The sequence below is a fragment of the Balaenoptera physalus genome (assembly GCF_965194825.1).
Source record: "Balaenoptera physalus genome assembly, chromosome: X".
Lineage (NCBI taxonomy): Eukaryota > Metazoa > Chordata > Mammalia > Artiodactyla > Balaenopteridae > Balaenoptera > Balaenoptera physalus.
The window spans coordinates 24,689,941-24,705,417 of NC_138903.1; the positions used below are offsets into that span (position 1 = coordinate 24,689,941).

Below are 15,477 nucleotides of genomic sequence, written 5' to 3' on the forward strand. Positions count from 1 at the left end.
TAACAATCGTAAATATTTATGCACCCAACATAGGAACACCTCAATACAGAAGGTAAATGCTAACAGCCATGAAAGGGGAAATCAACAGTAACACAATCAGAGCAGCGGACTTTAACACCCCACTTTCACCCATTGACAGATCATCTAATATGAAAATAAATAAGGAAACACAAGCTTTAAATGATACATTAAACATATCAATTTTAATTGATATTTATAGGACATTCCATGCAAAACCAAGAGAATACACTTTCTTCTCAAGTGCTCATGGAACATTCTCCAGGATAGATCATATCCTGGGGCACAAATCAAGACTTGGTAAATTTAAGAAAATTGAAATCCAATTAAGTATCCTATCTGACCACAACACTATGACACTAGATATCAATTACAGGAAAAAAACCAGAAAAAACACAAACACATGGAGGCTAAACAACACGTTACTAAACAACCAAGAGATCACTGAAAAAATCAAAGAGGAAATCAAAAAGTACCTAGAAACAAATGACAATGAAAACCCCAAGACCCAAAACCTACGGGATGCAGCAAAAGCAGCTCTAAGAGGGAAGTTTATAGCAATACAATCCTACCTCAAGAAACAAGAAACAAGAAACATCTCAAATAAACCACCTAACCTTATACCTAAAGCAATTAGAGAAAGAAGAACAAAAAAACCCCAAAGTTACCAAAAGGAAAGAAATCATAAAGATCAGATCAGAAATAAATGAAAAAGAAATGAAGGAAACAATAGCAAAGATCAAAAAAACTAAAAGCTGTTTTTTTGAGAAGATAAACCAAATTGATAAACCATTAGCCAGACTCATCAAGAAAAAAAGGGAGAAGACTCAAATCAATAGAGTTAGAAATGAAAAAGGAGAAGTAACAACTGATACTGGAGAAATACAAAGGATCATAAGAGATTACTACAAGGAACTATATGCCAAAAAAATTGACAACCTGGAAGAAACGGACAAATTCTTAGAAAAGCACAACCTTCTGAGACTGAACCAGGAAGAAATAGAAAATATGAACAGACCAATCACAAGTAATGAAATTGAAACTGTGATTTAAAATCTTTCAACAAACAGAAGTCCAGGTCCAGATGGCTTCACTGGCGAATTCTATCAAACATTTAGAGAAGAGCTAACACCTATCCTTCTCAAACTCTTCCAAAATATAGCAGAGGGAGGAACACTCCCAAACTCATTCTATGAGGCCACCATCACCCTGATACCAAAACCAGACAAAGATGTCACAAAGAAAGAACAGTACAGGCCAATATCACTGACGAACATAGATGCAAGAATCCTCAACAAAATACTAGCAAACATAATTCAACAGCACATTAAAAGGATCATACACCCTGATCAAGGCGGGTTTATCCCAGGAATGCAAGGATTCTTCAATATATGCAAATCAACCAATGTGATACAACATATTAACAAACTGAAGGATAAAAACCATATGATCATCTCAATAGATGCAGAAAAAGCTTCCTACAAAATTCAATATGCATTTATGATAAAAACTCTCCAGAAAGTAGGCATAGAGGGAACCTACCTCAACATAATAAAGGCCATATATGACAAACCCACAGCCAACATCGTTCTCAATGGTGAAAAACTAAAACCATTTCCACTAAGATCAGGAATAAGACAAGGTTGCCCACTCTCATCACTATTATTCAACATAGTTTTGGAAGTTTTAGCCACAGCAATCAGAGAAGAAAAAGAAATAAAAGGAATCTAAATTGGAAAAGAAGTAAAGCTGTCACTGTTTGCAGATGACATGATAGTATACATAGAGAAACCTAAAGATGCCACCAGAAAACTACTAGAGCTAATCAATGAACATGGTAAAGTAGCAGGATACAAAATTAATGCACAGAAATCTCTTGCCTTCCTATACACTAATGATGAAAAATCTGAAAAAGAAATTAAGGAAACACTCCCATTTACTACTGCAACAAAAAGAATAAAATACCTAGGAATAAACCTACCTAAGGAGATAAAAGACCTCTATGCAGAAAATTATAAGACACTGATGAAAGAAATTAAAGGTGATACAAACAGATGGAGAGATATACCGTGTTTTTGGATTGGAAGCATCAACATTGTGAAAATGACTATACTACCCAAAGCAATCTACAGATTCAGTGCAATCCCTATCAAACTACCACTGGCATTTTTCACAGAACTAGGACAAAAAATTTCCCAATCTGAATGGAAATACAAAAGACCCCGAATAGCCAAAGCAATCTTTAGAAAGAAAAACAGAGCAGGAGGAATCAGGCTCCCTGGCTTCAGACTATACTACAAAGCTACAGTAATCAAGACAATATGGTACTGGCACAAAAACAGAAATATAGAAAAATGGAACAGGATAGAAAGCCCAGAGATAAACCCAGGTACACATGGTCACCTTAATTTTGATATAGGGGGCAAGAATATACAATGGAGAAAAGACAGCCTCTTCAATAAGTGATGCTGGGAAAACTGGACACCTACATCTAAAAGAATGAAATTAGAATACTCCCTAACACCATACACAAAAATAAACTCAAAATGGATTAAAGAACTAAATGTAAGGCCAGACACTATAAAACTCTTAGAGGAAAACATAGGAAGAACACTCTATGACATAAATCACAGTAAGATCCTTTTTGACCCACCTCCTAGAGAAATGGAAATAAAAACAAAAATTAAAAAAATGGGACCTAATGAAAATTAAAAGCTTTTGCACAGCAAAGGAAACCATAAACAAGATGAAAAGACTACCCTCAGAATGGGAGAAAATATTTGCAAATGTAGCAACTGACAAAGGGTTAATTTCCAAATATACAAGCAGGTCATGCAGCTCAATATCAAAAAAACAAACAACCCAATCCAAAAATGGGCAGAAGGCCTAAATAGACATTCCTCCAAAGAAGACATACAGATTGCCAACAAACACATGAAGGAATGCTCAACATCACTAATCATTAGAGAAATGCAAATCAAAACTACAATGAGGTATCACCTCACACCAGTCAGAATGACCATGATCAAAAAGTCTACAGACAATAAATGCTGGAGAGGGTGTGGAGAAAAGGGAACCCTCTTGCACTGTTGGTGGGAATGTTAATTGATACAGCCACTATGGAGAACAGTATGGAGGTTCCTTAAAAAACTAAAAATAGAACTACTATAAGACCCAGCAATCCCACTACTGGGTATATACCCTGAGAAAACCATAATTCAAAAAGAGTCATGTACCACAATATTCATTGCAGCTCTATTTACAATAGCCAGGACATGGAAGCAACCTAAGTGTCCACTGACAGATGAATGGATAAAGAAGATGTGGCACATATATACAATGGAATATTACTCAGCCATAAAAAGAAACGAAATTGAATTATTTGTAATGAGGTGGATGGACCTAGAGTCTGTCATACAGAGTGAAGTAAGTCAGAAAGAGAAAAACAAATACCGTATGCTAACACATACATATGGAATCTAAAAAAAAAAAACAAAAAAAAGGATGGTTATGAAGAACCTAGGGGCAGGACAGGAATAAAGATGAGGACCTCCAGAATGGACTTGAGGACATGGGGAGGGGGAAGGGTAAGATGGGACCAAGTGATAGAGTGGCATGGACTTATATATACTACCAAATGTAAAACAGATAGCTAGTGGGAAGCAGCTACATAGCACAGGGAGATCAGCTCGGTGCTTTGTGACCACCTAGACAGGTGGGATAAGGAGGGTGGGAGGGAGGCTGAAGAGGCAGGAGATATGGGGATATATGTATATGTATAGCTGATTCAGTTTGCTATAAAACAGAAACTAACACACCATTGTAAAGCAATTATACTCCAATAAAGATGTTAAAAAAATAAAAATAAAATAAAACAAAAGCTGAACTGAATGGTTTATGGTCTTCTGTGCCCTTCACAGGTGATATATATGTGAAAGGCAGCACAAAAGCTCAGGACAAAAAACAGCGAATACAACCTTTTGTAAAACTGGTTTCTTAGTTTGCTTCTCGGTCTGCAGGTTAACAGACCTTTTCAGTTGGATGATATTCTAGATCCTGGTGTCTGAAGAAATACCCAAATGGTATACTACTGGAAAAGAATTCCATTTTAAAACTGAGAATACCTAGAGATTTTCGTACTGAATCAAGTAAATCAGAAAGAGAAAGACAAATATCATGTGATATTGCTTATATGTGGAATCTAAGGAAATGGTACAAATGAACCTATTCACAAAACAAAAGTTGAGTCACGGATTTACAAAACAAACTTGTGGTTACTAGGGGGAAAGGGGGGGCAGAGGGATAAACTGGGAGATTGGGATAGACATACACCCACTACTATATATAGAATAGATAACTAATAAGAACCTACTGAATAGCACGGGGAACTCTATTCAATACTCTTTAATGACCTATATGGGAATAGAATCTAAAAGAGTGGATATATGTGTATGTATAACTGACTCACTTTGAAGTACAGCAGAAACTAATACATTGTAAATCAACTATATTCCAAAAAAAATTAAAAAACAAAAAACAATCCAATTAAAAATGAGCTAAACATTTAACAGACAAAATCAATGAAGATATATATGTATCAAATAAGCATGTGAAAAAGTATCAACATTGTGATTTATTAGAGAAATAAAAATTAAAATACTACCACATTAAAAAACTGAGAATACAGCCCCAAATGACTGATGAAGAATGGCTGAATCCACATTCTAGAATGAACTATGTGTTGTCTATCAAATGGTTTTATACACACGCATATAACACAGACACTGAGGATAAAATATCCAGGGAAATACTTATATATATGTATAATTATTTTTCCTATAAAAATAAATATGAATATTTACTCATTAAATGTTTACATTAAGTAGAAGTCTTCAGAAATTTTAAAGGTATGTATCAACCCTGGGTGACCATATATCAGAAAACTTTTTCTGTAAAGGGTCAGAGAATAAATATTTTAGGCTCTATAAGAAATATTGTTTCTGCTGTAACTTGTCAACTCTGCCATTATGTTGTGAAATCTGTCACAGACAATACAGAGATAAATGGGTGTGTCTGTGTTCCACTAAAATTTTATTAACACAAACTGGTGCAAGGGTCAGATTTGACCCACTGGCCATAGTTTGCTGACATCTGCCCTATATTATGTTTTCAGATAAAATTCTTTGTCCTTGAGTATAGATTTCTTTCTTTTGGAACACTGGTTCCAGTAGTACTGTGGAATGCTGCAGCCGGACTCCTATTTTAATTTCCAAACCCTCTTCAATAAAGAGTCAAGAACTTCCGCTAGGAAAAACGAAGAGAAATGGCTCCTTTTATTATTTTCCCTTTTCCCCCGACCCTTGCAACTTTGCATAGAAAAGACTATCTTTAATCATGATCTTTCTAGTAAATTAAGGGAATTTTCAGTCTCTAGACTTAATAAAAAGGTGAACAGCTATGGTTGTCCTTAAAAACCATGCTTGAATGATCCAACATGGTTATGTGAGTATATGTGTCTGGTTACCTGGGACAAGTTTCTTTCTGTCTCCTGCCTCTGTATTACAGATGCTCCAGTTTGCTGTGAGTGTTCGTCTGAGCAAGGTGTCATTAAAGTGTAGTTCCATCCTACCTTTAGAGGATAGGAAAGCTCTCTTTATGTTGAAATCATTGGCTCTACCTTTCTTGCCTCTTGCAAATTAATTTATTAGAATAATCCTGGTGTAATGGAATATCCTCTTCTGTGTCTGTCCCACAATGCATGATAACAGCGTTCACTTCTAAGTTTCTGAGGCAGGGAAGTGTTTTAATATTTTCTTCTCCAATACATATCATGAACACAACCCTATCACTCCATATATTTGTACTTAAAATTTGCTTGATCTATGCATGCATTTACATCAACTACGTGGATTATTTTTGAAGGCTGGCTAATTTCTGTCACATAACACTCCCCTGGTTACCAAATTCCACAATCAGCAGACTTCCAAAATGAGATCTCATTGGGGCAATACACACTGAAGCACTTATGGCATCTTATTAATTTTTTTCCCTTCAAACAGAAGTTAAGAATTTTGAAACCAGAATCTAGGGCTGAAGACTCTTGTAAAATATCTTTGTGAAAATAATTGTTATTTAATCTTTACCTCAAAAATCTTACATTTCTAATATTTGCATATGTTGAGTAATAAACATAATGTACTGGAACATTAGTACAAGTATAAAGTATAAATTTAAAAATAAATAAAAATATGTGTGTGTATGTGTGATGTACACTCAGAAAAGTGTTACTGATAAGAGTACATGATCAGTCAATTCTAAGGAATTCAAAAGTCACTTAACGTTCTAGATAAACCATCAAATGTCTCCTGGGGCACTGGTCGTGTCTCTAGAAGGAGAGAGACAGGATGGTTTACGCAGCAATATGGGACAGACAGTGCTTAGTGGATCCTAGTTTGAGAACCCATGCTAATATTTTGATATAAATCACTCTACTGCTAATCATCCAATCCTATAGATAGAACATACGTTCTGGCTTTACCAAGCAGTTGATACATCATATCATGCTAATAGTTATCAAGACTATGACTTTACAGACTTCGTTTCCAAACTTTGTCGAGATCCCTTAGACACCACACAAGGTTATGCTGTATATATTGATAATAGGCCCTTTGCAGTAAAGAGCACTTCAACCAAATAATTCAGATAAGCATCATCTTGGCTTCAAAGGTGTGTGAGATGGAAGTTCATCCTGAGGATTGCTGCATTAAGTATTGAATATTATAGCTTCTTACTCTTCAACTACTTTGCAGCAACTCAAATTCAGGACTTAAAATGATCACTTGAATTGCTCAGTCATACTTCACTGTAATTTTGTAGAGGAAATTGTAGGCTTTTAGAGTATTTGCACGTTAGAAAACAACAACAACACTTGTGACAAGCGAAAATAAGAAAAATCAAAAACTTTGAAACAATTCCCCCCACCCCTGCAAAAGTATTATAACTTCTTCCTTAAGAAGCCTCAAACACAGGCGATAGAGTTTATCTAAATGATTCAGGCAAAAATTAAACTCAGCCAACACATTCTTCACCCCTGTGTTAAATGAATGATCCCCCAATTCTCTCATGTTTCCAATGTGGCATTTTCTGTCTGTTTATCTCAGAACAAATATATAGGATTGGAATGTGTAACATTAGTAATTAGCACAGAAAACTGAAAAGCTTTACAAGTTCTAGTTATATCAGAACTGTTAAGTAGTTCATAGTATATATATTCACCAAATTCTACCTCCCTCTTCTAGGTTATTACAATGATGCTCACAAGTCATCGAGGAGCAGATCAAGGTCTACATTACAACTGCTCTATGGAAGATACACGTTCCTGTGGGCCCTGTATTTGTCTTTCATAAAATAACCATATAATCTGTTTATTGTACAAGTAGTGTCTCTTAAGGCACAAACATAAAACATTTGCTCCTCTTACTGACCCTTTAGACCAACTCTGTAGGACCAATTCTTCCCCTGTCTAGGATGAAATTTCAAGCAGATCCCATAACCTTTACGATCACTGTTAAATAATGAAAAGGTATTTGGTCACCTTTAGTCATAAGGACAGTCTCAAGTTTGCAGTTAAAATGTCCACTGTATTGTAATGATCAGAATTTCATAGTCTTCAATTCGGAGCTGGGTCTCTTACCTAGTCCGGTCCTGCATCACTCCTAAGGTACTATCCGGTTCTTCATCTTTGTCAACTCCACCCCATCTCATATTTCTCCTCCTTTGTCTCATTCTCTTACGCCAGACGGGCAGCCTATAGGATCAAGAAAAGATGGACTTGAATGACAGACGTATTTCCTTGATGATTCCGAGTACGGAAGATTCCTCATGCCAGTTATTATTTCATGGAGTGTTTCTTTTGTGTTTGTGAGAAGTATTGAGAAGTACTCCAAATGGAGCCATCCAAGTTCATCACTCTTGACTTTGAAAATGTCTCTACTATTGCTGGGAGTTGAGGACACTTCACTTAGTTTCTATTCATAAGCTGGGGCCATATTCTACAACCAATCAGGCATTAATTTTAGGAGAGATTCAAGATAAACCCAGGTAGATTTCTTCACATAAAGTCCACACTTATTACATTTTAGGTAATAAGTGCTTTTAAATTTATTATTTATTTTTACTTTTGATGGGGAGGCAGTTTGACCTCTGTGGCCTCTCCATCTATTTGGTAGATTTTTTTTTCACATGCAAGTCTGTCACTTGTCCCTCTACTGCCCAAATTCTAGGAGGCACAGTTTTAATTTTTCAAATGCTGTAGCTAACATTCTGTCATATTTACCACAAGTTTTGTTTTCAAAGAAATAAATCACTTTGGACCCCTCACTAAGAACATTTAAGTTCCTTCCCATAAGTACCCACTATCCAAAAGGTGGCATTTATCTTTTCTAAATTTTATATTTCATTACATCTGAATGGTCCCATAAATAACATATTATGAAATTTTTTTTGTGTTTTTAAGCTTCATATAAGTGATGCAATATAATTTGTGTCTTTCTGTAACTTGATTTCCCCTCAACTTTATGTTTTAAAATTTTAGTGTTAATAGCACATTCATGATTCAGGATTTCTATATCATTGCACCCCTGACTCATGATACATGAATGTTTATTCATTCATTTTAACCTCTACTGAGTACTCCATTGAAAAACATATAATTTACTGATCTATTTTTTCTATGTATAGGTCATATATTGTCTCTAATTTTTCATGATTACAAGCAATGCTGTAACAAATAATCATGCAAAATTTTCCCATGTTCTGTTTCCTAGTTTTTCTAAGGTATATTCCTAGGAGATGAATAGTTACTCTTAAGGTACGAACATCCTTAACCATTGTAAAGCTTGTCAAATTGCTCTTTTAAGTGATGTACCATTTTACACTACTATTGGAAGCATATGAGGGCTTTTGTTTTCCCAGATTCTTATTGAAATTTATCTAGCAGACTTCTGAAAAAATTGCAATCTGATGAGTTTTTGTTGTTGTTGTTGTTATTTATTGCCATTCCTAAATCATTAGTGAGTTTTTATGTGTGTGTTTTAAAAATATGTTTGGGGTTTCTCTTCCTTTTTATTAGGTTATTTGTCTCTCTCTTTGTATTTTACAAGTGTCTCATATATTCTGAATACTAATCCTTTGTCACTTTTACATGTTGCAAGAAATAGCTCCTGTTATTTGGTGTCTGAGCTGTGAGAGTCAACTCCCCCAGGTCTGAAATTGGTCTGAAATAAGAAAAATAACCTGCACAGCCCTGATCCTGGCCAGGGCAAGAACTGCACTGCCTACTAGTGTTGCTTTGTAACTATACGTCTGAGGAGATCTGGGGTGATACACCAGCATGTCAGCATTATTTACTGATAAGCAAGATTGATGATTTGCATCTGGTCTTGGTGACAGACCTGGAACGCTCTGCCATTGAGGCAGGTTAGCGGGAAGATGCCTACATGACCCATCGGGACATAAGAAATCCTGGCTGAGATGCCATTTTGGGTTCCCTAGTTCTGTGATTTTATGTGCACACATAGGTGGTTTTTGATTTAAGAGAAAATTGTGTTCTTGGTCTGAAAGAAAAGGTGTATACTGGTATGGCCTTTGCAAACGGAGGACAATAGCTTGGTTTCTCCACACCCTTACTCTGAGCGAGCCTTTGGCTGTGATCCATATCCGGACTTTAATGCTGGTGCCTTAATGTAGCCTTTCCATGCAATGAACTGTACATTTTTAAACCCTGCCATTTTTGGTCCTGTGAGTCTTCTTTAGCAATTGAACCCTGTCTAATGCCTAATGTCTAATCCTTAGTATAGCTTGTCATTTAATACTGTTTACAACAGAATCATTCATTTCTGTAGTCAGAAAAATATAAACTTTACTATTGAAATAACTGTACTATAGACTGCTTGGATTATGTTTACAATATGAATATACCTATTTATTATTTGGGATGAATGTTTCATAGAGAATAAGTGAACTTCTCAGGATATTCCAGAGAAAGTTCATAAAACATTAAACAGTGCATCAGATTTTCAATATATCAGTAACTGCCATAATTTAATACTTTCAAGGAGTTAGAGTGTCCACTATCCAAGTTCCCTTAATAGTACTGAGCAGTTTGCTTGGACTGAATACAGATGGCAAACAAATGTTCATGGTGGGAAAATCTTCTCAATATAATATTCTGGTTTAAAATAAACATTTTCACACAATGTTTTGTTTTGTAGCATATAATTATAATGCTTCAGACTGCTCTACATGTGGGAAATAAAATGGAGAACAGAGCCAATTATCCAGAAAAATAAAAAATTAAAATCACTTTTTTCAGTACATACCAGACAAAAATGTTACATAAACACATAAAAAGATAAAACAATTTGCATAAAATATGCAAACCATTCAGCTTTAAGTGGAGACTATTTGCATATTTGAGACAATATATGTAAATAAAAATAAAACATCTCCATATATGCAATGTATACATTTATAAATTCATATATACCTAATGATTTAATTACTTTCATTTGAAATGTTCTGATGATGATAACAAGAGTCTCAAATTCAAATGTCCACATTAATTCAGTTATTATTTAACTCACTCATTTGATAACCAGTTATTTTGTGTGTTCTATATACTGGACAGTAGACCAGAGACTGAAGATTACGGAGTAAATCAGATATAGAACATAACCTGAAAGAGCTTAAAACCTTATAAAGATAAAATAGATATATGTCAGGAGGAAATAAAGACAGATAACTAGACTGATTCAGTGGAGGGAGAGCTTGCTTACACCATGGGAAATTGGGAAAAGTTTTACAAAATAAGTGGCAACTTCAGCTGAAACTGAACAATTAATCCTATTAAAACATGAGGAGGGACTTCCCTGGTGGTCCAGTGGTAAAGAATCCGCCTTCCAGTGCAGGGGATGTGGGTTCGATCTCTAGTCGGGGAACTAAGATCCCACATGCCGGGGGGCAACTAAGCCCACTGGTCACAACTACTAAGCTCTCGTGCCTCAACAAGAGACCCCACGCACCCTGGAGCCTATGCGCAACAACTAGAGAGAGAAAACCCGCATGCCACAACTAGAGAGAAGCCTGTGCGTCGCAACGAAGACCCAATGCAGCCAAAAAAGTAAATAAAATAAATAAATATTAAATAAAAATGAGGGCTTCCTTGGTGGTGCAGTGGTTAAGAATCCGCCTGCCAATGCAGGGGAAATGGGTTTGAGCCCTGGTCCGGGAAGATCTCACATGTCGCAGAGCAACTAAGCCCGTGTGCCACAACTACTGAGCCTGTGCTCTAGAGCCCGCGACCCACAACTACTGAGCCCACGTGCCACAACTACTGAAGCCTGCGTGCCTAGAGCCCATGCTCCACAACAAGAGAAGCCACCGCAATGAGAAGCCTGCACACTGCAATGGAGAGTAGCCCCTGCTCGCCGCAACTAGAGAAAGCCCGTGCCCAGCAACCAAGACCCAACACAGCCAAAAATAAATAAATAAAATAAATAAGTTTATAAAAAAAAAAAAATGAGAAGACCTGAATAAACATTTTTCCAAAGAAAACATACAAATGGCCAACAGGTACATGAAAAGATGCTCAACATCATTAATCATCAGAGAAATGCAAATCAAAACCACAATGAGATACCACCTCACACACGTCAGAATGGCTGTTATTAAAAAAAAAACAAGAGGGACTTCCCTGGTGGTGCAGTGGTTAAGAACCTGCCTGCTAACGCAGGGGACACAGGTTTGATCCCTGGTCCAGGAAGATCCCACATGCCGTGGAGCAACTAAGCCTATGAGCCACAACTGCTGAGCCCACATGCTGCAACTACTGAAGCCCACACGCCTAGAGCCCATGCTCTGCAACACGAGAAGCCACTGCAAGGAGAAGCCCGTGCACTGCAATGAAGAGTAGCCCCTGCTCGCTGCAACTAGAGAAAGCCCACGTGCAGCAACAAAGACAAAACGCAGACAAAAATTTTTTTTTAATTTTTAAAAATTAAAAAAAATTTTTTTAATTTAAGAAATTTTTTAAAAAACTTAAAATTTTTTTTAAATTTAAAAATTTTTAAAAATTAAAAAAATTTTTAAATTTAAAAAATATATATACGTATATGCATAACTGAATCACTTTGCTGTACACTTGAAACTAACACAACATTGTAAATTAACTACAATTTTTAAAAAAGACATTGTATTAACACAACATTGTAAATCTACTATACTTCAATAAAATTTTTTAAAAGGACGTGATATCGTTGAAAGGATAAATAGATTAATGAAACAGGATGCAGAGCCCAGAAATAGGCCCACAGGGATATAATCAACTGATCTTTGACAAAGGATAGGCAATTCAATGGAGAAAGCATAGACTTTTAAACAAATGGTGTTGGTACAACTGGACATCTACATGCCAAATAATGAATCTAGAAACTGTTCTTATACATTCCACAAGAATTAACTCAAAATAGATCACAGATATAAATATTAGATGCTATAAACTATTAAACTTCTGGAAGATAACATAAGAAAATCTAACAGCCTTTGGTTTGGCGAGAAGTTTTTAGTTACAACAAAAGCACAATCCTTGGGGAAAAACATTGATAAGTTAGACTTCATTAAAATTTAAAACTTCTGATTTGTGACAATACTAAGAATGAAAGACAAGGTATACACTGGAAGAAAATATCTGCAAGACATATATATGATAAAAGACTCATATCCAGGATATACGAAGAACTCTTAAAATTCAACCATAAGAAAACAAACAATTCAGTTTTAAGGTGGGCAGAATATCTGGAGAGATGCCTCCACAAAGAAGATAAACAGATGGCAATAGCATATGAAAAAAATGCTTAACATCAAGTCACTAGAGGACTGCTTAATGACAATGTTAAAATAATGAGATATCACTATACATGTATCAAAATGGGTAAAATTTATCATGTGACAGTACAAAAACGCTGGTGAGGATGTGGAACATCAAGAACTCACTCATTGCTGGTGGGAATGCAAAAGGATGAAGACATTTTGGAATACAGTTTGGCAGTTTCATACAAAGCTAAACATAGTTGCACCATATGAGTCAATGGTTGTGATTCTTAGTAATTATCCAAATGAGTTTTCAACTATGTCCACATGAAAACCTATGCATGAATGTTTATGAACAAATTCATTAACAATTGCCCAAACTGGAAACAACCCAAATGTCCATCAAAAGATGAATGTACAAACAAACTGTGGAATATTATTCTACAAGAGAAAGAAATGAGCAATCAAACAATAAAAAGACATGGAGGAACATAAATGCTATTGCTTACTGAAAGAAGCCAGTCTGAAATGTCTATGTAGAGCATGGTTTCATTGTGGTTTTGATTTGCATTTCTCTGATGAGTAGTGATGTTGAGCATCTTTTTGTGTGCCTGTGGGCCATCTGTGTGCCTTCTTTGGAGGGGTGTCTGTTCGGGTCTTCTGCCCATTTTAAAATTGGGTTCTTTTTTTATGTTGAATTGAATGATCTGTTTATATATTTTGGATATTAACCCCTTGTCAATCATATCATTTGTAAGTATTTTCTCCCATCCAGTACGTTGTCTTTTTGTTTTGTCGGTGGTTTTCTTTGCTGTGCAAAGGCTTTTGAGTTTAATTGGGTCCCATTTGTTTATTTTTGCTTTTGTTTCCTTTGCTTTAGGAGAGAAATCCAAAAAAAATTACTATTTATGTCGGGGAGTGTTCTGCCTGTGTTTTCTTCTCAGAGTTTTATGGTTTCAGATCTTACATTTGGATGTTTAATCCATTTTGAGGTTTTTTTTGGGCATATGTTATTAGAAAATGTTCTGACATGTATACACTGATGTGTATGAAATTGATGACTAATAAGAATCTGCAGTATAAAAAAACAAACAAACAAAACAACTAATACTAAACTTTCATTGGGTTATTTGTATGGAAATATGTTAATATAAATGTTTCAGACATTACATGAAATTTCTAAAAATCTTATATGTTCTGGTATAATGTTATAAGTCATAATTCTAGTTATTACTTTAAAATGTATATCTCAGAAATAACTAATTTTCTTGTCAACTGCATTATTATGAACTTTCATCAAATCTTTAACCATGGTCATTTTTAAGTCTTTTGTCATTTACAGACAGTTCTGGGTGTACTCTGATGCTTTTGCAACTATGTTCCTATAAAAGGGTTTCATCTTCAAGAAATTCATGGAAAAGACTCTGACAAGTACAGGTTTCTGATAACTGACTGTACTGCTGAACTGAATGAATAAGCATTTTCAGAACTCTAATGAAAAACTGATGAACTCATAAAAGTGCTAACAAAAGATCAAGATGAAAAAAAAATTAATTACATGGGACTGAGTGAACTGATGAGGAAGAGTATAATTTTTGTGACTTTCTGTTTGAATTAAAAAAAAAAATCCAAAAAAAAAAATTAAAAATTTTTAAAAATTAAACAAAATTTTAAAATTAAACAAAATTTAAAAAATTAAAAAATTTTTCAAAAATAAAATTTTTTTAATTAAAAATATTTTTTTAAATTAAAAAAAAACAAGAAATAACAAGTGTTGGTGAGGATGTGGACAAAAGGGTACCCTTGTACACTGTCAGTGAGAATGTAAATTGGTACAACACTATGGGAAATAGTATGAAGGTTCCTCAAAAAATTAAAAATAGTACTACAATACCATCCAGCAATTCCACTTGTGGGTCTTTATCTGAAGAAAATGAAAACACTAACTCGAAAAGATATGCACTCCACCCATGTTCACTGCAGTATTATTTATAACAGCCAAGATATGGAAACAACCTAAGTCTCCATCAATGAATGAATGAATAAAGAAACTGTGGTGTATATACACAATGGAATATTACCCGGCCATAAAAAAAGAATGAAATCTTGCCATTTGCAACAACATGTATATGCCTCGAGGGCATTACGCTAAGTGAAATAAGTTAGAGAAAGACAAATACCCTATGATCTGTTTTATATGCAGCACCTAAAAGCAAAGCAAAAAACCAAGCTCACAGAGAGAAGAGATTGGTGGTTGCCAGAGGTGAGGGTTGGGAGTAGGGATGTGGGGGGGCAATAGTCAGAGAAATGGGTGAACTGATTTTTTTCTTGTAGTTTCAATAAATTGAATAACAATTTTAAAAAAACTAGCCAGGAGGAGACACATAGCAACGTTTATTAAGGACAGTTCCCTGGAGCGGAAAACAATGGGAATAATGAGACAAATATTCTTAAGGCATCCTGGGGCTTCTGAAATAAACAAACTCTGGTCCACGGATGTAACTGGTGGAGAAATGGTTTTGTTATATGTAACTTTACAAAATGTATTCTGTTGCTATATTCCAAATACATTTGAAATTTCCTTAAGAAAAA

At 35.2% G+C, this 15,477-nt stretch overlaps 1 long non-coding RNA gene across 2 annotated transcripts in view; it reads right to left on the reverse strand.

Moving 5' to 3' along the window:
* The window catches only part of LOC309652640, a 213,634-nt gene that overhangs the window by 167,938 nt on the left and 30,219 nt on the right, over positions 1 to 15,477 (reverse strand). The window contains exon 3 of one of the 2 annotated variants that reach the window (XR_014258833.1): positions 7,712 to 7,825. This is a non-coding gene — a long non-coding RNA (uncharacterized lncRNA). Of the gene's footprint in view, positions 1 to 1,492; positions 7,826 to 15,477 lie in introns of those variants that run through there. The other variant, XR_014258834.1, reaches the window with a different exon arrangement.